Source organism: Motacilla alba, chromosome 6 (assembly GCF_015832195.1).
Source record: "Motacilla alba alba isolate MOTALB_02 chromosome 6, Motacilla_alba_V1.0_pri, whole genome shotgun sequence".
Classification (NCBI taxonomy): Eukaryota; Metazoa; Chordata; class Aves; order Passeriformes; family Motacillidae; genus Motacilla; species Motacilla alba.
The window spans coordinates 10,013,738-10,037,652 of NC_052021.1; the positions used below are offsets into that span (position 1 = coordinate 10,013,738).

Consider the following 23,915-nt stretch of genomic DNA (forward strand, 5'->3'; position numbering starts at 1 on the left):
TGGAGAGAAACACCTTTCATCCATCATAAATCATAAATATTGAACACATGCAGTGGTTTTTCAGACAAGAGTTCTTAATGGTATTAAGGACCCACTCAGGCAGGACCCATGCAAATGTATGTTTGCAAAAAATACTTTTAATTTCAGAATTTTCTCCTCAGATATTGTGGTATTTTCTGGCTGTATTTGTTATATTCAGAATTTTTTTTCAACTCAGTGTAGACCTCTGCATTTAAGATGAGGCCCAAGGACAGAGCCTCTTATTCTCCTGTCCTGTGTGCTATGACTTTTTACTTACTTGAAGTGGATAGAGCTTTTCTGATTATATAAAGGCAGCTGTGTTTTTGGGGTTTACAGAGGAAAGTCATTCTCAGCTGTGACTGTGGAGCAAACACAACCTGCATATAATAATGGTGCTATGTAATTTATTAATCTAAAATGTTCCAGCTTACTACAGATACCCATAAAATCATATTGGTAAATGCACAGGCTCTGAAGGGCATATTATATAGAAAAGCTATACAGTAGAAGCTGCTGCCCATGAAGACTTAGCATAACTAGATAATGTGCTTAATAGTATTTATTCATAAAAGGCGGGCTCTGTTCCGCAGTTTCAATCTTACAAATAATTTAGCATGCACTCAGAAAAGTTGAAATATTCTAGTAGCAAGAAAAACCTAAACCAAACCAAACCAAACAAACATGCAAGGAATTGAGATCAATAATGTCCATATTTTTGAACAGGAAATAAATGCCAATGTGCAACTTTTAGGTAGGCTGTCTATACCTTCTGTGTCTGTTTTTGTAAAACTCCAGATCTACCCATTCAGCAAAACAGCATAATGGACTGATGAAGGTCAAAAATGTATTTGAGTAGCCATCTTACACAGGTTTACTGAATTTCAGCCTGAAAAGGACTTCTGTACAACACAGACCCTAAAATCTCAAATAATTTCACTATCAACTGTGGAACTTCTGATCAAGAGGAAATATCTGGATTTCCTTTAGGAAGACACCCAGTCTGTAAAGGGTAAATGGCTACATCCAGATTGAATCTGAGTCCGTGGCTGAAATCATAACTGTGGTAAATGTATGGGTCACTTCCAGTCTGTGTGTCTTTAGTTTGCACAGAGAATACAAAACACTGCTCCCACCACATCTGCCTTACACTCATTCTCTCCCTTTCCCTATTCCCATAGGCCCATGGAACTTTGCAAGTATTTGATGATGTATCTTCGGGACCCCACAGTGTGATTTGGAGTGCTTCTGCCTAACACTGCTGGGCAGCAATAAGGATACTGACTTCTGTTGCAATCTCCTAGAATAACACTGAGAAAATCACTGGAAGGTTGGAGTTGCTAAAGGAACCCAAAGGAGCTGGAAGCTGCTGAACATCAAGGACAACTGGTTATATTTGTTTCCTTTGGCTGCTTCTGTCTCACTGTCTACCACAGTAGAAATGGGATTTAGTGATAACTCCTTTTAACATGAGCAGAAATAGTTGATTGTAAAAACAAACCCAATTAAATATTCAGTAATAAAATGGTCAAGTCACTAAATAATGCATCCAGCTGGCTTTAGTGCTTGACCTTTGCAAAATTCCTTGGAAGTGAAGTGCAAACTATTTTTTTTCTCTGATGGTGTATTCCTGGGGAAACACTGCTATGAGAACTCTGTATTTCACAAAGAATCAGCTCATTTTTCAGCTTTAATTATGCATGTTCTTCAGTGGGTGGCCTTCTTCTTTCTTAGTAGGTACTGAATCAATACCCTGGCATAGTGCTAATGGGCACTGTGCTACTTGAGGTGCCATCTTTCAGAAAAGAGACTGAAAGCAAGGTCTTGTCTGGTTTTGATTTTCCTGGCTCTCATGACACTTTTTCCTTTTTTTTTTTAATAATAAAGGTGTTAGCATCAGTGCCTTGGCCAGGGTCCAGGTTGGATAATTACATTCTGTCTCCCTAAATTTTGCTTTGTGCAGTTTTAATTTAATATGGTGCCTTCTCCTCCTGCCCTAAGTTGTTTTGTGTCATTGCTGGGCACTATTAAATAACCTCCATATTTCCCCTGAGACAGCTGCATTTAAGCTGTGGCTAAGGCAAAGCCTGTACATGAATTTCGTGAGCCGTTCCCAGAGAAGCAAACACAAGCTCACTTGCAATTATTACATGCCAATATTTACCTGGACAAACTCCAGCTTCTCTGCTCCCCTCCAGTAGTTTACATTCATTTGGAATTTAACCACCCAAATGAAAACAGCAGCTGTAGGGAACACTGTCCCTTCTCATGAGGTCACAAGGCTCATGCTTGGGAGGACATTTTCAGCAGGCAGTAGTTTTATCCTCTGCATGAGAACATAAGCTGCTGCAAGTAACCTTCCTCTACAACAACGTGTGGTATTTAGCCATGAGCTGCAGAGGGATGCTGGGCAGGTTATCCTGTCTCAGTTGTGTGGCTGCCTTCCCATTTGTCCCTCTTGGAAGATCAGTTTGTCATTCAAGGGCAACTGAATGGGCCCATGAGCTCCAGGGCAAATGTTCCATGTGCTATTGCAGGATCATGTTACAACAGCAGGCAGGAGTGATCTAATGGCACAAATCCTTCAGAGGGTGTAAATCAAGGCAGGTTTCCATCAGCTTGACTGAAAAGTAGGTTAAAAACAAATATTACTTATAGAAAATTTCAGATGCAAGCTGTGTAACCCGAACCATCCAAAATAGGCTTATGACTAGAGCTTGTTAAATATTTTTGAATTAATGTATTTGAAGTCTTAACTTGAAAATAAAATCATAAGACCATAAGAGCAAAACTCTATTGCTATAAATCAGCAAGACTCCACTGATTTTTCAATTTACTATATTTGAGTAATCTTAACTATGTATTATCTCACTCAGCTTTAAAACATTGCCAGAACTGCAGGCTTGCAGGCTTTGAGCTTTTCACACTGATAGTATTGTTACTCTTTCTTCAATCTTTTTTTTTTCTTTTTTTAAAAAGAGTATGCTTTTATTGTTTAATTTAAAACTATTCAACCTTATTTCTGCTATCCAAAGACATTTTGTATGTAAATCCAACAATTTGGACCCAAAATCACCACCATCTGCTTATTTATAGCATGATCCAGCAGTAAAGGGAATCTCTATTAAGCCCTTAATGGGAGTCATGTGACTGTGCAATGAACTTGGTTTTCATTTTCCTGATGGAAGTGATATTGGTTCTTTACTGGTCCCTGTTAATATTTTGTGATGTTCTGCCACAACAAGAACATTAAATAACCTTTGTTTCAAAACCCATCCCCTTCCCCTGATTGTGGCTGTTGCTTTATCAGGTATGTAGTATGTGTCTGGTCCTTCATGCCATTAGGTGTCAGAATTAAATATCTTTCTAGATTTGTTTTTATTCATTCAGTGTCTGAGGGGGAAGGTAAGCTGCTAAGTATGTTGCTTTTCAATATGCTGAGCTATCCTTGATGTGACCCTCAGAAAAAAATCCCCAAACAACAAACCCCAAACCAAAACCCTGCAATACCAGGGTTTCAGTGGTGCAACAAAACCAAAGAGCTGAAGAAAAAATGAAGGCAGTCATTGCTAGAAAGTAGAAATTAAATAATTGAAGAAACCTGCCTTGCTTCAGTACCAGCACTAAGAAAAGACTCAAGTAGGTTTTGAACTTGCATGAAATTTCTCATAAACTATGATCCTGAGGGACCTTGACAATAAAAAAGCCCTTAGTTCAAAGAAAGTGTGTGGGAAAGAGCAAAGTTGTTGACATCCTACTTTGGGTGAATCACTTTCCCTCTAATGAGAATACATCTCAATGGCAGAGCAGTACAAAGACAGAATTCTGCAGCTCTCAGAGTTCACTCCTGGCCCTTAACATGCAGTGTGTGGCAGTAAGAGGTTTTTACTTTAGAATCTTTTTTATAATCTCGTTGTTTCAGTCAAAACTATCCCAACATTCTTTAGCTAGCAGAGCTCACTACACTACAGAGATAGATACTTTTTTCCTACCTTAGATACAAAAGATACTTTATTGGTCTTCATTGAGATGTATGGCAAGTGCTCCAAGTTCATAGCACAAAACTGATATATGCCATATTAAACCCACAGATAAAGTTCCTAGAGTTTACTGTTTCAGTTTTATATACACAGTTATACTAGAGGGTAAATGAAGAAAAACTAGGTCATTAACATGTGTAGTGGTGACTTTTTAATATAGTTATGTGCTCCTGTGCCTCACAGATAGGTGTTCTGCTGACCACAAAATTGTTTAGGTCTGTAGGGTTACAAGACTTTGCCCTGCTTATCCCATTTGCCACTAGGGCTTTATTCCTGCTCAGCACACATGAGCAGGGATTCGTGTATGGAAATTGCCGGTCTATAAAACACGTAGAGTATGTGAACTACTTTGTCATTTCAGCCATGGGGAGAAATAGCCATTTCCAGATTTCTCTTCTAAGGCAGAAATTGAACCAGCACAGATGGGTTAGGCTGCAGCAACAGCTACTTTTATCCCTTGACTATGGGAGTGTGCACACACTGGTCCTGAGACACATCCCGCCTCAGCCTGTGGCTGAGTTCTGCATCGCTTTGAAAAGATGTGGAACCCACTGGTGGTGCCCTTTGTAGGGCCTGTTAAATACAGCTTCTCTTGAGCTCTGTATGGAATGGCTGGGTGTGAAGGCAAATAGCAGTATCTCAGTAGGAATGAGGAGGAAACCAGGCAAACCTGTACAAAACGTGGTACATGCTCCTGGAAGAACACACACATCACTCAGGTGGTGGGAACTTTACAAATAGACCATGATAGACCGGTTAACAGATAGACCAGTTAGGGTGAAATCCTGATTCAAATGAAACCAAATGCAAAATATGCAATCCTGAATAAGCTCAGGACGTCAGCCTTTTTCTGAAGAGATGGCACAATGGTAATAAAACTACCACAAAGGAAACTCTGGGGTGCTCTTCCAAGGAATGTCAAGAACCTTAAGCCCATCTCAGTAGCTCACTGATTGTGATGTTCATCCCACAGACTTTAACAGGGATCACAGACTGAGGCAAATGAGAGCCTCAGTCCTGGGCTGATGAATTTCAATCCTCCAGTAAGAAAAGCAGCTCTCCCTTCCATCTCTGTAATGCGTGGAGAGAAAATAAATCATTATTTTTGCACTACCTCCCAAGGAAAGCAGCAGATGCTTTTTTATTCAGATGACATTTTTCAAGCCTATCCATGGTGTTCCTGCTCTGGCCACAAATCAGTGGCTGCTTATGAGCATTTTGACAATTCTGCCACATCCAGTAATAGCCAGTGGTGGTGGGCAGCACAAAAGAAAAATCAGGTTGTGTGTATTTGGCCAGCCAGATAATTCTGAACTCTGTAACAGTCAGCAGGAAGAACTTTTAAGCAGTGTATGTGAATATAAATGTCAAAGACACCTGATCTGTGTGCAAACTGTAGCCTGACACACAAAAAAATGTACGACCTTTAACTCCATGAAATATCTGTCAGCCAGCTGTGCCAGGGAGGAATTTACATGCAGTACCTGTGATATGTTGATTTTCTTTTCAGATCATCCAGGGTTTGTATCTTTTACTCTAAATGTTAGGAAATGAATTGACTACTACCACAGCACTCATGTAAAAGCAACATATCTGATCTGAGTGATACAGATAACAACACCTTTCATCAAATGATCCCAGGGGTAATATGCATCTTATTCACAATAGTTCCAGCCCTGCAACAAATTCTTGTTTAAATCTATACACAAGCTGCTCTGCTGAAATCTAATCATATGTGTAAGCCCTCTCAGAATCAGGGACTAGCAGTGAACAAGAATTATGTTTGTCTCTGCTGATAACAAGACTCTGTAGGGGGAAATGCAAAAAGAAACCCTGTTAACTCCTTGAATGCTTTGAAAAAAATTTGGATGTCAGACCCATGTTGTGTCCAAACCAAAAGGTCCGACTCTGTCTGAAAGTACTCCAAGATATTTAATGACACAAAATATGCAGGATTTTCTGCATCTGAGGAGATTATATTCTTCTGGGAAAGTCTGAGCTTTTAAGTGAACTCAGCTGGATTACTAATGCTTTAGGAAAGCCAGGAAAAAACCCTATTATACAAATGAGATATAAGAATGGAAGAAAGAGTGCTTGATGTCCTGAGAGACCCCAATTTTATACATCATACTTGATGACCTCAGAGGCAGAAAACTATGTAACATGCCACAATAAAATTCAATAACCCCACCTTCTTCCAGACTGTTTTATTAAATTTCTGGGTTTCAATGTCTGTACAGGTGAGTACAGAAGCAAAAGAAAACATTTTGTTTTATTAAAGAAGAGCAATTGCTCTTGTAAACATATACAAAATGAAAAAGCTTTTAATCTCATTCTCATATAGCCTGTCAGCACTGGTTGCCAAGTCATAATTGTATCAAAAATATGTGTCTAAAACATGCCACAAATGTGAGAGCAACCTAAACCTGACTGCATAGCCTGTCTCATCACACAATTGAGATGTGGAGAACTTAATCGGTCTAGAATTTTGGTTTTGGTCAACATCTCCTATCAGCAGGAGAATACAAATTTCAAGAGTTGATTTTAAATGTTAATGCTCTTTATGCTCAGATCTAGCAAATGCCACATGGAGTCAGACACACAGTCCTTCCTTCTCTTGCTGGTATCACTCCAACAGAAATAGTGAGGAATGATGAAAAGCAAATTTCACATCTAATTTTCCCTGAAGTTTTGGGAAGCTCCAAACCTGTATCTGGATTCAGATGTGACCCTATGCCAACATCACACCAAAGTAAAACTTGAAGTGGGATTTATATGTCGACATCTTTGAAAAATTATCACCGTGGAGGTCTGCTTGCAATTTCTTTGGCAACAGCTAGCTTTTTTAAGCTTCTAAAACCTCATACTTATATATATACAAAATAATAAACACGTGATAAAAACATTACTGATGTGCATCCTTTTCCCCTTCCCAAGTGTATCCCTTCCAACAGTTTGCAAGCAGCATGGAAATATCTGTATGATTGTTCTAACGTGTTATGGTGAAGCAGCATAAATCCCACACAGCAAAGCTGAGATGCAGTGTGCCCTTCTGTTCCACTGGCACGGAAGGAGGGGCATTCTTACCAACCTTGTAATTCAGTTGAGGTAATGCCTCTTAAATACACACTCCCTCCAAGGCAGTCATTTATCAGTGTTATCAGATAACTGCTTATTTGGAGCTGTTAATGACAACACAGTTGTCTGCCAAGGGTACTAAAGCTCCTTCCTTCTGTACGAGTGGAATTCAGCAAATTAAATCTAGAGGAAGAGATCTAACCTCTAATGGTCTTCAGGGGAAACTTTTTCCTGTCTTTCCTAAACCAGTAAAAGAGCCCAAGCTGTGCTATTTGGCAGCTTAACCTCAGAGGAAGTGCAAAGTAAAGAAATCTCTGAAAAACAAGTAAGTTCAAACACATACCACTGCCAAATCCTCTTCACTTGGAATAAGTCTTAGGTAACAAATCCAACCTCTACTTCAGGCTGCATACGCCATGAAAAAACAACCCACCCCGATGAGAGAATCTTGAAACATGAAGTGAAAAACTGTATCAATATTTTATTGGAAGTCTACACCTATTTTAATGTCACTTAACTGATTATTTTTAAAATACTGGGATTTAGGTAGTTAGAGAATAAATGGACCAAAATTTAATCTCCTCACCTACCTGGTTGCATTTCAGAAAATTAAACTGTGCTATTTTACACTGATGGCTTTATAATCCTGTGTTTCCATGAACTCAAAACTCTCCTGTGCCCTTAGAAGAGATAACACTTGCTCTTCACTCAGCCAGTGATGTGGACACACTCAGCAAGCACTCACACCTGTCAGTGTGGCCCTGCCAGGCTGCTGCCCGCTCCATGCAGGTACAGTGCAGACACTCAGCAGCCCCTCAGGACAGAGCTGCTGCTCAGCTCAGCCCAGCCTGGCCAACAGGAGAAGGCAGAGCTGCCCCCACACCTCTGGCTCAGTCCCCTCAGCAGTCAGGAGCCAGGCGTACGAAGGCCACTCTGGCTCTCCAGTCCTCTTTCCCAGCCTGGTACCTTTCCTACAAAGTGTGCCTAATGTTGCAATTGCTGAGGAAAGCCACCTGCTAGATGGGCCCCAAACAGCCCAGGAGCCCAGAAGTCCCAAGGTTGATGGCAAACCTGCTGGCTCCATCTTCAACAGCTCTGACACACACAATGCAGAACCATGGAAGCTCTGTTCTCCCAGCACCTCTGCTCTCAGGATTATCAGGTTCCCTCCCTTTCTTCATCTTGCTAGGGAAGATGGGAGAAGCCAAAAGCTGGCAGCATCCCACCAGGAAGTCCCCAGTGTTCATGGAGGTGGTACTGAACAAATTTTATAGGTCCATGGAAGCAGAAGTAGATCCTTCCACATCCACCTCGATGCTGCAAGATCCATTCCTCCCTCTGCTTTACCCCTGGAAACATTTACCCCAGTCCACTTTGCCCAGCAGAGCCTGGTCCTCCCACTACCCTGTTGTGGCACTTCCCAATCAACCAAGAGTGCCTTCAGAAGCCTGAGTGCCACAGAGGATCAGGCCTGTCGCATTTTGGTTTTCCATCCGACAAAGTCTTTTAAATTTTTCTGCATTTAATAATCCACATACCATGCCCCACTTTCAGACTTAAAACCCTTTGATTCCTTCCATCCAATTTACAAGGTGAGGGGATCTTTTTCTTAAATATATAATTTAACAAAACCTATATGGAATATGTTCACTTGTTTCAGTGATCTGGAAAATGTGCTTTGTCTATTTTCCAGAGAATGTGCACATTTCAGATTTCCCTTAAGCTTTTGTAATTTTTTCTGATCTTGATGGTTTTACTTGTCAGCCTAGCTGATATCAACCAGATGAGAGAAACAATTTGAGGGTGGCTTTTGTCCAGGAGGTAGCAGAGAAGAAAACCAGCAGTAAAATTCTGGTAATTTCTCATTTCATTGTAGAGACATGTTGTGGGGATTTGCATATTCTGTCTGTGAAGCAAACAGAGCTAAAATCAGATGATATGGCAAGAAAGGCTTGAAATGCCCTTCAAGACTTCAGATGTAATGATTATTAAACAAACCTTTTGCATGAAGATTGCTCAAAGCATCACTTCAGGCATCTTGCTAAATAACCTGAGCAATTCTCAGAAACACCATAAAGACTGACACACTGAGCAGGGGTTTGTGTGTGAGGTGTGTGCACACTGCAGAGGACATGCACGTGGCCTATCAGTTTAGCCCACAATCCTGGTGGAGGAAGGCTAGTTCCTGCAGGGCTCAGGGCAAGCTGAGAGCTGCTTTCAGCATTTCACCCAAGCCCATCTCTGCATCCATCAGCTGGCCTCAGAGTGCAAGGGAAGATGAGAAATGAATTAGAAAGATACAGCTTGTAATGGCTGAGTCATAACACTAAATGCCTCTAACTCAAGCTAACAGGGTCATTTAGAAGGGATGACTTGCTGTGCATCAGCTGAAGAAGAGAGGAAATTCTGGGTACTTAACATTTTAGAATAATGCTCAGACTTTCCCTTCAGCTGCGTTTAGTGTCTGAACAAACTCCAGGGCACAAACTCCAGTGCCAATTTAATACAGGCTTCTATTTGCAGAGGCTCATTAACGTTGTGCACAACTGCTTCAAAAAAAGGTTAAAGTCTTGGCAGAAAGCAGCAATAGCAACTATTGATTCAACTCTAGAAACTCTCCAGCACTTACACCGAGTCCTACCAGCTGGGGAAACATTGAGGCATTAAGCAGAGTTTTAAGCAGACACCAAAGCACAGAGCCACAGCCAGTGGCACAGAGGGGCTGCAGGCATGGGCAGGTCAACATCATGTCCCTGCAGTCACCACAATGTCCCTTGCTGTGCCAGCTGATGCAGCCTGCAGGGCAAAGCTGCTGGCATCCCAGCTGACTGCTCTCCAGCAAATCAAATCTGCTTATGTACTTTCCTTAACTGCATGCTTTAGTTCTTTATAAAAAACAGAGCTTTGAAAATGAGATGCCACCATTCAGTACTAGAATAGGCTTATACTGTGTGGTGGGAATAGAGTATAAGAAATGTGTAAAAAGCAGCTTTACCCCCAAAAGTTGCAGCCAGGCCAGTTATCCAAGATCAGAAACAGGCTTGACTCACAGCTGGAACCAATAAGGAAGAACAGTCCTATAAGACAGGGAGAACTGGGACCTAGAGCCAGCTGCTGTCTAGGCTTTGATGAAGAAGGAGCAGTGCTGAGAAGAACTACCCATGAGAAATCACCAAGAAGGTATGGGACTCTTGCAATAAGATAAGAACACTTTTACAGTGAGAACCCAACAATACTAGGCCTTATTCTATACAAGAATACTATGGATTTCTTCTCTTGTAGTTCCTTTGGATGTGGGGTTTTGACTGTTTCTCCTTTTGTAGATACTTGGGCTCATTAAAAAAGAAAATCTGATAAAATATATAGAAAAGTAAGTACTGAAAGCACGGTCTGTTCTTTCACAACATCAGTGGCTTTAGAAATAGCTTAGAAGAAATTCAGGAAAAGCCTTCAATTCAGTAAAAAATTATCCAGAAAAACTAAAAACCAAAACTGTGGACCTGGAAAGGCACTGGCATTATGCAAGTTTTGATCAGTTGCTGGGCTTGATGGCCCAGGCTCACCTTTTATTACCTGCATCTTGTCTTGTTTCAGACCTACAGTGTATGTTAGAGATCTCCATGTTATTCCACTAAGATTAAGAGCAGGCATTATGTTTTAAGAAGTTACAGAAACACTTTTGGGGATGAGATTTTGTATGAAATGCTTTTTACCTCCCAAAGTTCTCAAAGCACTTTACCATTCAAATGTAGTGCTACAGATGGCTCACACTCTCACTGCTCAGCTGTAACCAGATGAGGACTGCACAGCAAGAAACATTTAGTTTTTCCCCCTTAACCCTACATAAATATTTGGAAAAAGAATTGAAGTATACCTCTCTCCATTGAAATGGGAAGGGGAATGTAGGTGGAAAGAATTTAATTGCCAGAGTTGAAATTTGACAGGAGGAGTACATCACACTTTCTGGTGATATAACATTCATCTGCTCTAAGTGCTGCTCTGCATACAGCACATACAGCAAGCAGTCTGAAGTGCTGCAGTCTGAAATCACTGCCTCTCCTGAAGAGATTCCTGCAGCAGGAAGACTGCTTGGTAATTAACACAACTTAGCATGCTTGAAATCCTTAATTATCTAAGGGGCGTGAGAGGAACAGTAGGGGCCTCAATCCTTCCCTGCAGGGCAGTGAGATGGTATGAGAGCTGTGTGCCCTGTCTGCTCCTTGGCACTGCCATTGCAAAGCCCCGGTGAAACAGCTCCTTGACAGGAGCCATGAAAGCTCAGACGTGGAATACCCTGATGGCTGAAGGGCTCTCAGAGATGCAGAACTATGTTCTCAAGCTGAGGTACAGCTTAGTACCTCATCTCATGCCTGGAGGTACCTAAAAGTGTCAGTAAAAATTTCACCAGCTTTATTAATTATTTATGTCCCCCAACCCCAAAAACTCTTAACTGGAAACAGTGGCAGGCAGTGAGAGTTGAACTTGCAGAATTTATTGTGCTAGAATAATTGAAGAATAATGATGATGCAAAGGATCTTGAATGATCACTGGGTTTAAGTTCCTGCCCCTACATAGACTCAACTACACCTTACAGCACTTTTGGTGAAAAATAATCTAAACTCTTCTTAAAGCCTTTTAGTGCTGGTGAGACCACCTACCTAAAGTCTATTTCATCATTCTCACTGTCAGAAAGCACTTCTTCCTCTCAAATGCAAATCCTGTTGTCCTGTCCATTGCAAAAATGCAAATGCATGTACTAAGTGCATTAGTTTGGACTAATGCTTTCTTTAAAAGAGTGGAAGAAATGTGTTGTCTGGCATTACGTTTATGGAGAAGGGCAAGAAAAGATGGTATTGGGAAGAGAAAGGTAGGCAGCTGAAGCATCAGGCAAAAATAAAAGTTATTCGTGATCGGTGTTTTGTTGAGAGAATGAATGCAGATTTGATGAGGTTCATAAGTAACATCCTGCAGGGTCAGCAGGGAAACCCTAATTAGGCAGGATGGCCTTCCTCATTATTAATTAGAGTTATGTGCTTGATTAAAGAGGTACAATTCTTCCTAGTACTGCAGGAGGCCAACAGGAAGCCTGCAGCATACCTTCAACCTGTTTCTGCCTCTCTCTTGCACACACGGGCACACACCAGGGGTTGCTGTGCAGCCTCTCTTACCCCTGTTATCCTCCTGCACACACAGACACGAGGTGTGGGACACCTGCACCTCCCTCCTCTGCCTTCCATCAGGTGCTGCTTATCCTGTGCCTGGCTGCAGAAGAAAGCAGGGATAATGTGCTCCTCTGGATGAGGAAGAGGCTCTTGAGCATGCTGTGGTCAGCTGACAAATGGGGGAAAACCAGAGTAGTAGTTGTGTGCAAATTAATAGCTCCCAGCGCTTCGTAACACACGTCTCCCAGCAGATGCCACAGGTAATTATGCAACTGAGGGTTGTGCTTCTGGGAGCACTCATAAAACACAGCTTTTATCTTGCTGCTTCCAGCCCATGTCTGGTAATGTATAAATAATGTTAACAGCATCCACCCAGACGGTCAAAGATTGGATGTGCACTGGGTATATGCATGCCTGGTGAAATATAGATCTTGCTGCAAACTTGAGATATGTTAGAGGAAGGGAAAAAAAAAAAAGGCCCTTAAATACACACCTACTGAGGTGATACCTATAAGTTACAAGAACTTCTTTTTACATAAGAAAAGCTGGGTATTTAAGGACTTTCTGAGTGTTCCTTTAGGCGAGCAGCCTTCAGACTGATTCAAGATAGGTTATGAATATGGGGTGGCAGCTGCTTGACATGGGTCTGGCTCCACACAGCAAGTTGACAGCTTCATATCCCAGGACACTTCAGCAATGTGACAGCTGGGATAAGCAGGAAACTCACTGTACAGCAGTATAGTTAACAGGAGAATCCTCTGTCAGTGGGGCCAACATTATTGTAAAGATAGATGCCAGTGGGCTTAGGAAAATAAGCAAGATATCAAAATTAATTTTTGCTGCATTTGGTTTCCCATACACTCGTTTCCTTCTTTCATGTGTGCATTGTACATGTTCCAGCCATACCAAGTTGCTCCACAAATGTGCATAAGTTTGTCCCCTTTTATTGCCTACAGATCATAGACACAGTCTTGCAACTGCGAATGCACCAAGTGTATTGTAAATACCATCCCAAAATATCGTGACAAAATGGAGAAACGAAGGAGCTTTGAGGAAGGCATGCAACAAGAGCACATCTGTGGAGGAGCTAAAACACAACTCTAAAAACATGAACCACTGGTATTTCCTGGGGGTAGTCACAATGGAGATGCTGCTACAGCTACTTTTTAGCTTTGGTTTTGTTGTTCAAGCTTGTCAAAAATGAGAACATGAGAGGAACAATTCTGCAAAGCAGGTGAACATCTTTTTGTAAGTGAATTGCATTTGTGAAGATGGCTTTAGGTGCATTGAAATAAATCACATTGTGGTTTATCGACAAATGTATGCAATAGAGCAGGCTCACAGTGGCTACAAAACTGAGAGAGATTCGATTATCTATAAATAATTCCTCATTATGTGTCAACGTGAGCAAGTACAGACAGAAACGTGAGCTGAATAGAGGAAGGAGATCAAAGGAGCTGAGCTAAATATTCAAATGCAACAATTTGATATAGAGTAAGGGAGCAGAAAATCAAAAAACTACCTACAGTGATTGCTGATCCTGGGAATTGATGGTGGTCATACATTTTTACTGTTATTTTCCTAATGATAAAAATGCTGGGTTTTAATCTGAAGTTGAAACATTGCACTGCTTTTCAACACTTTTTCTATATTTTCAATGAAAAGTTTTTTTGTGATGCAGCTTGTATCACTTCATGAAACATTTTTGCAATTCTATCTTATGAAAAATAAAGCTGTTTTGCTACTGAACAAAGGGAAAAAAACTTCCCATTTTAAGATCTATTTTACCAATGCTTTGTAAATAAAAATGTGCCATTTGGCATATCATCAGTTTGTGTTAGTACACAGTCAGTGTCACTGTGTCATCTAACTGGGAAAAAAAACATTTCCAAACCTCAAAATAAGGAAGAATGTTCATTCTGAAGTAAGATTTACTAAAAACCCCCTCCTCCTCCTGAAGTTTCTCTTTCACATGTATTTCTCTATAATAGAAGAAAAATATACATTTTAACTGCCAGCATTTCATGCCTCAGCAATTCTTAAATTTGGTTGGCTTTCAAAAACAAAGCCATGAGAACTATAAGAACAGGCTTTAATTATTGTTTTACTTTTACCAAAATGCAGTCTATTGTATCTCTTAGTATCAAATTCCTAAAAAGCACTCACCCTATCACATGGCTTTCTACAAAATTATTCATAGAATTACATAGGCACAAATATCAATATAGTGGAGAGCTTAATTTTATATTGTGGCACAAACACTTTCTAAAATAACTTTCTAGAATAGGTTTCTTACAGCTTCATACCCATGACCAATATCCAGGCCATTCTATGGTTCTATTTCTTAGTGTAAGTGATTCAGTAATTGAATATCCTAAAACATGTTGTGAATGGTAATCTTTTAAGGGTGGACTAAATCCAGGGACAGTTTGTATTCATTCTGGTAAGAACTAGTAAGTGCATCATAATTTCGGATTACTTAAGCCCAAGAAGACCATGTCATGGTCATCCTCTGTGATTCAGTGGATCAGAGAAAATATTAAGAACCTCCCCCTGGGACTTACATCTGTGGATATGCTCCCTGTAGGAGTGAAGTGAGGGTGCCCCAGTTACTGATTTCTCACTATCGAGAGTTTTAGCCCACAGTCTGGTTTTGGCATGGTAGAAATCAGTAAGAACCTGTGTTTCTTTAAAAACCCTCCCCGTGGAGTGCTGGAAATTGAATGGTTCTTGATGTAGGTCCTAACAGGCCTCTGTGTCCAGCCCTGCCCTTAGGGGTGATCAGCAGCAGCAGAGACCTTCAGCACCGAGCTTCTCTGGGATGTCTGAAGTTCATAAATCCCCAAAAGTCCCCGAGGAGCAGCAGCTCTGAACCTCACGGGGAGTACAGTCAAGTGAGGAGCTCTGCTCTTTGCATGCAGGGTTTGAATTTCCGGGGCTGCTTCTTCAGCTCCTTGACAGCCCCTAAATTCCTGCAGGAGGAGTTGCCTGTGCAACACTGCTCTGCAGGACCTTGGAGAGCAGCCTCTCTCAGGCTGTATTGAAATTAAATAGTAATAGAAAAGTAATCTCTAACAGTGGATACCAGTTTGAGTTAGAAAAGCCCTTGCCAAAATATGCTTTCAGAGCAGGCACAGCACATATATTATTGAAAAGCTTTGTTTCTATGTAGCATGCCAAGTTGGCAGAAATGCAAATTTGAAATTTAGAAGTGATTGCTAGGCAGCTAGTCAAGAAGAAGGAACCAGAGAGGAAGAAATTAATAGTATTTGTTTCTTTTAAAGAATAAATCTCGAGCTAGTTTTCTTTTTTATGACAATCTTAAATCATTCATCTGCCTTTCTAGGTCAGAAAATAGAAATTAATTTTATGTGACACTCTCTTGTAATCCAGTGGTACAAAAGGTACTCTCACAGAAAGCTGCAGTATTTTACTCTGCTCTCCTGGCACATAAGGAGATGCATTTTAGGGCCATTTGTAGTTTGTGTGCCTGGCAAGATCCCTGTCTTTTTGAGAAGGGGAAAAATAAGACGGCACAAAAATGAGACAGGAGTAAAACTAAGTAACACAGACTCTACATCAAGGATATTATTTCCCTAGGGAAAGCTGGGATGATTTTTTATCCTCTTTGGATTCTGTCATCTTTTTCAAAGTATCTGTTTAACCACAGAACTGACTTGAAGGACGAGCACTAAGGCTATCAGAATGCACTGCAGCAAATTCTCATCCACTGCCGAGAGAATGAGGGGGTGGAAGAAGGGCTGACACAGATGTGATTTAAAACAAACAAACAAACCAACACTTTTATAATAATAAAAAAAGCAAATGAGCAATATCTGATTACTACAGAGAAATCACTGATTTAGGTGAAAAAAAATTCCAAGAAACTTCACCTGCTACTTTCAAAAGCTTTTGTTCTTATTATTCCTCCTTTCTATACAAGGAGAAATAAAAGTAGGCAGCCTTTTCCACTTCATGGAAAGAACTTGTAGCTCAGACTTCAAGAGCTGTTAATGCTTTCATACTTAAGATGACCAAAGCCAAGTATCATTCCCATGCTTTATGACCATGTGTAAGAGCAAATTCTGCAAGACTAAATCTGGGTTACTGGCTCTGGAGAATTACTGACAGTTGTCTACATGTTCACACTGTAAGCAGAGTGCAGGAGAGCATTAATAACATTCTAGGTTAGGTCATGAATATATTTCTGCAACATCACACAAAAAGCCTACAGCGTCACCAGAACCTCAATCCATGGATGCAAGTCTGTCAAAAAAAAAAAAAAAAAAAAGAAGAAAAAGATCAAAGCACAGTTAACTCCTTTCGCCACTGTCCAAGGAAGATTCATTTCATGCTGATACAGTTTCACCACAGAAGGTCTGATACATTTTGAGACACAATTAGAGTAAGTTGTTGCACAGGATTCAGATGTATAAGAATAGTTAGGAATATGTTTTCAGTAGAATTCTCAGTAAATTCCAGCAAGACACACTGTCAGTACCTTGTCTTTCCACTCTGTGGATCCACAGAAGTGAGATAAATAAATTCCTGGCTCAGGCATGAAATATCTCTTGAATTCATTACTGGCTATGCCTGAAGAGTCTGCCGAGAGGTAAGTATTAGGCTAAAAGTTATAGGAAATACTAAATCCAACAAAGGATTCAGCTTGTGAGACAAGTACTGTAGTGGCATTGCAGTGATTTGACTTTAGATGAGGCTCTTAAGCAGAAATTTAACACAAAAAGCAATTTGTGCATGGAAGAAACAGTCGCTCTTTTCAAAATTGCTTAAAGAAAGCTCTGTCACTGAGGTCATTGATGCCTGACCTCACCAAAGCAGGTGTTTATATTACAACAGCAGTATCAGGATGTTTTTTTTTTGTTTCAGCAAATGTAAGTCCATTTAGCTTGTGGTAGTGAGTATCCAGAACTATACACAAAGCTCCTTCACATGTCAGTTTTCTTTAAATAGTTACACAATTCTGATTTTATAAGAAAGGTAACAGGTCACCATAGCACTTAAATAAATAAATAAATAAAATAACAATGATGGAAAGCACTGCCTGGTTCCACACTTCCAGAATTGCTTAAATTACATGACTCCCATGTCAAATGGAAGGAAGACTTAAACTGGATTCACAAAATCCCCACTAAAGACCTGGCTGAAACCCAAACACAAATTTCATGGCTTGAGGATTATTCACCCAGTTACACTTTCAATTTTTGACACACAAACAGCAGAGCTCAAGAACATGAGCCAGAAATTTTGGCACTGCTGTGGCAGTTGGTCCTCTCTCCCCAGCTGATCAAGTTCTGCTTGTCTTGATACAGACTGGAGAGAGCAGCTCTCTCTCCCCTGTGCACCTGAAGAGACAGACAAGCAAAATATTAAACAGCTACAGATGCTGAAAGAAAAGCAACTGTTCAGTCAGCTCTTCAGGGTTTTTTCAAAGCTTTGCTTGTAGGACAAAACTGATGAGAATATCTGATGATTATTCAAAAAAAAAAAAAAGGCAAAGAAAATTTGTCTGATAGGAGCACAGCTAAAGCTTAATCTATTTATGTAGCAAAACAGAGGCAAACTGCTGTTAATATGCTAGAGAGGCACAGAAATTTCTGCTAATCTCTTAACAGGGGACAAGCTGCTCTTCTGGCACAGTGAGGGCCGACATCAAACCACCAGTCTGACAACCCTTATTGCTCAAATCCCTCACACCCCCTGTCCTGCCTAAGACAGGCACTTGTCACTGTTAGTGCTCCCAAATGGCTGACACACCAGAGCAGGCCACATCCTTTTCCCCTTTTTTCTTTTCAAGCCACAGCACAAACCTTCTCACTCGCAGTCAGTGCAGTCGGGGCATGGGGCACGGTTTCATCGCAGCAGGGAAAGCTTTTCCCCGCCAGGCTGGCTGAAGGGTTCTGTGGTTGGTAGGAGTTGGTGCCTCCCATCCCTGTGACAGCTCAGTAGCTGCCTTGTTTTGTCCTTTTCAAGCAGGCAATGCCAGCTAAGGTTCACAGATTCAGCATTCAGCAGGGGAAAAGCAAAAGCCCTACAAGTTTCTACCGATGGAGTAATAGCACAGCACTGCTCTGCACCAGAACAGTATTCTTTCCATGGCAACACCAAACCAAACTGAACAAATCTCTTTTTAAACACATCCCACTGAAAGACTGGGCTTAATGGTAAAGTTCTTAAGGTGCTGAGGTTCCAGGTCATAATGTTCCCTCTTCCTATGAGCAAAGCACCTTGGGAGAACACAGTTTTATTGCAATTTCCATATCTCCATTCACAATCAAAAGAATAAAAAAGAGAAAGAAAAAGGATTTCTTTCCCTACTACCATAGACTGCCCCATACTGCAGGCACTGAGTCTGTTCCTTCCATCAGCAGTGTACTTCCTCAGTGCTTTTCTAAGTGTGCTGGAAAAGAGAATTGCAGAAGGGCTCTCTCCTAACCAGGTTTACCAGGTCCAGGGAAACCCATCAAGATGTCTGTCAATTCCCAACATGCTCTCTGCACTGCAGCTCCTCCAGAGTGAAAGAGAACAGCCAGCAGGAAGATCTACATGTTTTCAATGTCATTTTTCAGGCTTACAAGAGGCAAAAAATCTTGATGAGAATCTGTCCATGCATCTTTGACAAAGACATAAGCAAGAGCACTTTCCAAAAGGCTGTTCTGTCAACACACCAGAGGTCATGATGAGAAATGGAGAAAAGGAGAAGCCACAGAAGAACCAGCTGTCACACAGGCTGCAGTAGCCTTAGTGTGGGGAATAAAGTGGAGGCCTGTGTCCACAAGTTGTCCCCTTTGCTACTGTCATAGGCATACTTCATTGGTGTGCTCCCTAACTGTGTGTCTTAATTAGCAACTCTGCAAAGTACATTAAGGGATCTGACTGTCAGGTCTTCTGCTGTGACTCCACAGCTGTTGAATGCAGAACAACCAGGGAACAGAGACAGAGCCACCTTTTCCTACAGAAATTAAAGCATGTCAGTAGCTTTTTTTCCAGCCTCTTTTGCACCTGACATCCCCAGTCTAAGTGGTGCCATCTGTTAACTGTGTGGTATACATGTTTTCATGAAGGAGACTCAAAGAACTAAACTAAATTCTACTCAAAACAGCATAATATTGATTCTGAAAGAAGACCACTGCAGTGCACTGGCATCTTGTATCCAAGGGACTTCATTTTCAGAGTGATGTCAATGAGCAAGGGGCTGCTATGCAACTGTTGAGCTTGGCAAACCCTGGATGCATTTCCAGTCTCATGCACTGCATGGTTCCAGTGAGGCATTTACCTGTGTTGCCCTGCTGAACTGCACTCTTACATTTGATATACTGCTCCACTTTCACAACGTGTGCCATGGGAGTACTTGAAAAGAGTAGATGGCCACCAAATTCAAAGCAAGGTCTGCTCTGCAATTCTCCTGGGAAAAAGTGAATGGTTACCTCCCCCATCTGCTCTCTCCTCTCCCACCAAGCTTTCTACTTAACACAATTACATGCAGCATTTGACAACAGAGCTGATAAATTATGTGCTGCTTGAATTGAAAATGTGAAGGATAATAGGGATAAATATCAATGCATTCACAGATGACACAAGCACATTTCATCACTTTCAAGGCTTTTTGGTTGTTCTCAGGAATGACTTGCATGAACTAATTCCTCAGTGCATTGTCTTAAACAATTCTCTAGGGGAAAAATGGACTATGCCTAAGACATAGATGACAGACAAGAGTAAAAACAGTGAAAACCCCACAAGTCCCAAAGGGAAAACAGCCCAGCGAGGCAGCAGTAGGATGCTGCCATCAGAAAAAAGGAGAAAAAGACTGTGTGGTTGCAGGTTTCTGTTTCCATTTTTTCCCCCACCCCTGAAGTTCCTGCTTGCAACTTTCTAGTGCCATGTTGGGGAAACATGCACCTAGCAGGGGATGGAAAGAGGTATGGGAAGAGAACCACAAAGTCCTGAAGCCTCTCAAATGGAAACACACATGCTCGCTTTGTGCTTGTCTTGCCCTCTCAACACTGGCATGGCTGTCATGGCTCTTGATCTCTCTCTGGGCTTTCTGATCTCCTGGAGCACATCAGGGCCTCCCCTTGGCTTTGGGGACCCTGATGTGTACTCAGGTGTGTTCTGCTGCCACCCCTCCCCAGCCTCCCTCAGCTGCAGGAACAGGCTGCACAACTCCTGAAAGAGAAGCTGCTCTTCACCACGAGTCACCCAGAGGCAGGAAAACAACTGCAACTCCAGAGAAGCTGGAGTTACCCAGCTGGAGTTATCCAGCATCCTGTATTTTTAACAGGATTCAGTACAGGTTTGCTTTAGGCCATGGACCATGGAGTTATTTCTGGTGCCAGCCCTGGAGGTTTGGTCTGCAAGTGGAAGAACAGGACTGCCTGGCAAGAAACTGCATCTCAGAATCCTTTTAGGGATGAGAATTGGCTTTAAAAGGAACAACCATCACAAGTGCTTGATTTCACAAGACACAACTAACCTGCAGGCAGATTTTCTTTTTTCACAAGCTGCACTTACTGGGCTGACTCTCCTGAGCAAGGAGAACCAACTGAGTGTTTGTTAGCAAGGTGCAGCTGCAGGGGAGCACCAGGGCTTGGCCTCCCCTGGCACACCCATGGCCTGGCACTGGCCAAAACTGAAGAGCTCCCGTGGAGGAGCTGTCCCGTGGAATCTGCCTGCAGTTATTGCTCAGGGCCCTGCTGGTGGGCTCAGCAGCACCAGAGCCACGCAGCCAGGCTCTGCTCAGCATGGCAACAACTCATGCCATGAAATTTCCAACATATTGCAGTGCAGTGGAGGGACAGGGAGGAACTCTGTGCCTCGCTGAACAGCTTGGAGAAACGGGAGCCAAAATCAGAGCCGAGCCAAATGGTTCCTCTCTCTGCAGCTCATGACAAGCAAACATGTTGAGGTAAGGAGAAACCAAGCTTTTGGTGTCTAGAGGCAACCAGTTGCCTTCTATAAATGTGTCATTTTGTATTGATTCCTGTGTGAATTGGAATGAGACAATTCCAGATATCTTAAAAGGAAAAATGGAAGCATCAAAAAAAAAAAAATTATACACCCCTACTAGCTATGTGCTGATATCCAAATGAAACCATATTTATGTCTTTGAGAGCAAAAAAAATGTATTATTTGTATCATTTATTTATCACATAAAAATACCGTGGGGTATATTTATGGCACAAATTCTTTAATTTTGAATAAATGAAAAATATTCATAGTATTAGATTTGGAGCTGAGCAGCATAATAAGGCATTAAAGTACACTTTTCACCTGTTGACACCTCTTTTTAAGGCTAGAAATTAAAATGTTGGAAATAGAAAGCATCGATATTCTTGAAGGGTATATCCAAAAGGCTCAGTAACAGTATGTAAGTGGAGAACTAATGTCATAATGAACATAAAAATCTCACATTTTTAGATGAAAAAGCTTGGAAAAAAAATGATGCACATTTATTCATTACAACTTAATTAGCACAGCCTGATATTAAGGACCAGCAGTAACACTGAATGCAAATTGAAGACTGCTTGTGGGTATATCTATACTTACATATATATATATATATCTGTATATATATGTCTTGAGTAATTGCCAATATGATAAGTGTTGAAATAAAGACTGTTGAAATGCTTCTGGGATTTGAGTGAAGGAGTAATATCTCCTTTTTAAACCTTGCTTCAAAATAACTTTTGCTATTTTTTTCTGAGAAAAAAAAAATCTAAACATAACTTTGATTTAAGTATTTCCTTAAATTTTCAGTTTTTCTTACTGAGTTAGGGAATAGAAAGGAGGAGGACATTTTCTGGCACTTTCTGCATTTCTCACTTGTATTTATTAAAAGTGAAAGGCACCTAAATGTTGGTACCATGTACAATTAAAAGTTGTTTAATGCAGGGGATAAATAATTATAGATTATTTGAAGGAGGTGACACCCTGCAGATGTAAAGGCATGTAATGATCCACAGTGACAAGCCTGCAATAAAGCTCTTCTAGCCAATGCAGAGGACAGCAGTACAAACCATGTCACCACAATCTTGTCCCCAGGAGGGCTGCAGCTCAGCTGTGCAGACCAAGACCACCTGCCTGTCCCTCAGCAGTTGGATCTCAGGGCTCCTGAAACTCCCAGGGCACATGGCCACCTTCATTTTGACTTTGTTTTTCATTCGTAAGCAAGAGAGACTTTTTCTTCTGTACTGTTCACCACCATGTGTTAAGGATAATTTAACCCTTATTCAGTGAATACACGGCACAGTATTTTTCTGATAAAGGTCACAAATGACAGGAAAGTAAATGACAGACCAGTCCCCCTCTGTTGTTTTGCATTAATATTCTCAGTGCAAATCAGACATCAGACAGTGCAGAAATACCACAAAGTGTTAAACAAAGCTCATGCCTATCAAAATCTGAACAGACACTCTTTTTCCAGACCTTACATGCAGCCAGTTACCTGATTGCCCTTGCTGGTCTGCTCTGGATGTTTTGGTGCCATTTTAATATTTTACTGGAGCTGGCAGTAACCTACTTCAAATGCAAGTGACCCCAGAGAGACCTATGGTCAGAACACGGAGAAGTAAAGAGTATTTTTGGCTCTTACGAGTTAAGTGACACAGTCTGGCAGAGAGATGGTGGTAGAACTTCAGCAAGGAAGATCAGAACACAATTATGCATGGCCAGAAACGTATTCAGTAATAATCCATCATGCTGTCTCTGGCTGCTTTGCATGCAGAAAGATCATCTGCTTTAATCTTCCCAGTTTCCAGACCCACACAGAGCATCATATATTATGCAAAAAGGTACTCTGGGTGGCACCATCGAGCTCACCACTGCAGTAGCTCTATTGTTAAAAGGGCTTTTTTGTGTTTCCCACACCCTCCCTCACCAAGTCTATACTAGGCATCCCCTTTCAGAAAAACCTTTTAAAGTGTCTCTGTCTCAAAGGAGAGGTTCTTGCTACTCACTGTTTCTCCTCATATCCTGCAGGCACACAGGCATCCTTGTTCCCCCCTGCTCACACACATGCCTCTGTCCATCCTTGCCTTTCTCCTGTGCTGCAGAAGAGTAACCAGCAGGATGCAGACCTTTCCATTCCCTCCCACATGAGTGATTTAGTGAATTCACCCTGGATGGCTCTTGGGAGAGGTTTTTTCTGTTTGTTTGATTTTAAATCAATTTCTACTGGACACAGTGCAGGTGTGGTAGAGAAAAACAGTGTCCTTCAGCAGCATTCCAGGAGTTTTCACCACTAAACAAAAAGCATTTTCTGCAAGCAAGTGTCCTGGCTAAGAGTCTATGCTAAAAGGAGGGGCCAGAGAAGGACAGTCTGGGCTCATGACAGGCTTCCCTCTCATCCAGACTCCTGCAGCTGCTGCTGCAGAGGTCAGGGACACATGCCTGTCTGCTCACAGCAGGCTTGGGAACAGATCCTCACATGGACTAAATGGTCACAGTTCCCTGAGAGTGCAAGGCATTGCACACCTGGGGAGGAGCTGGCCTTAATTCTTGCTTCTTTTTTGTTCGGAGCCACATCTATTTATCTGACATATTCCTAAAATTGCTTGTGAGAGCTGAGTGCAGCTTCATTTACTTCCAGGGTGTTGCCTCA

The 23,915-nt window shown here is 41.4% G+C and overlaps 1 long non-coding RNA gene across 1 annotated transcript in view; it reads right to left on the bottom strand.

The window, feature by feature from the left end:
* Window positions 1-23,400, bottom strand: part of LOC119702728 — a 33,653-nt gene extending 10,253 nt beyond the window's left edge. Inside the window, exon 1 of the long non-coding RNA XR_005257430.1 lies at window positions 23,272-23,400. This is a non-coding gene — a long non-coding RNA (uncharacterized LOC119702728). The remainder of the gene's footprint in view (window positions 1-23,271) is intronic.
* Window positions 23,401-23,915: the final 515 nt, after the last annotated feature.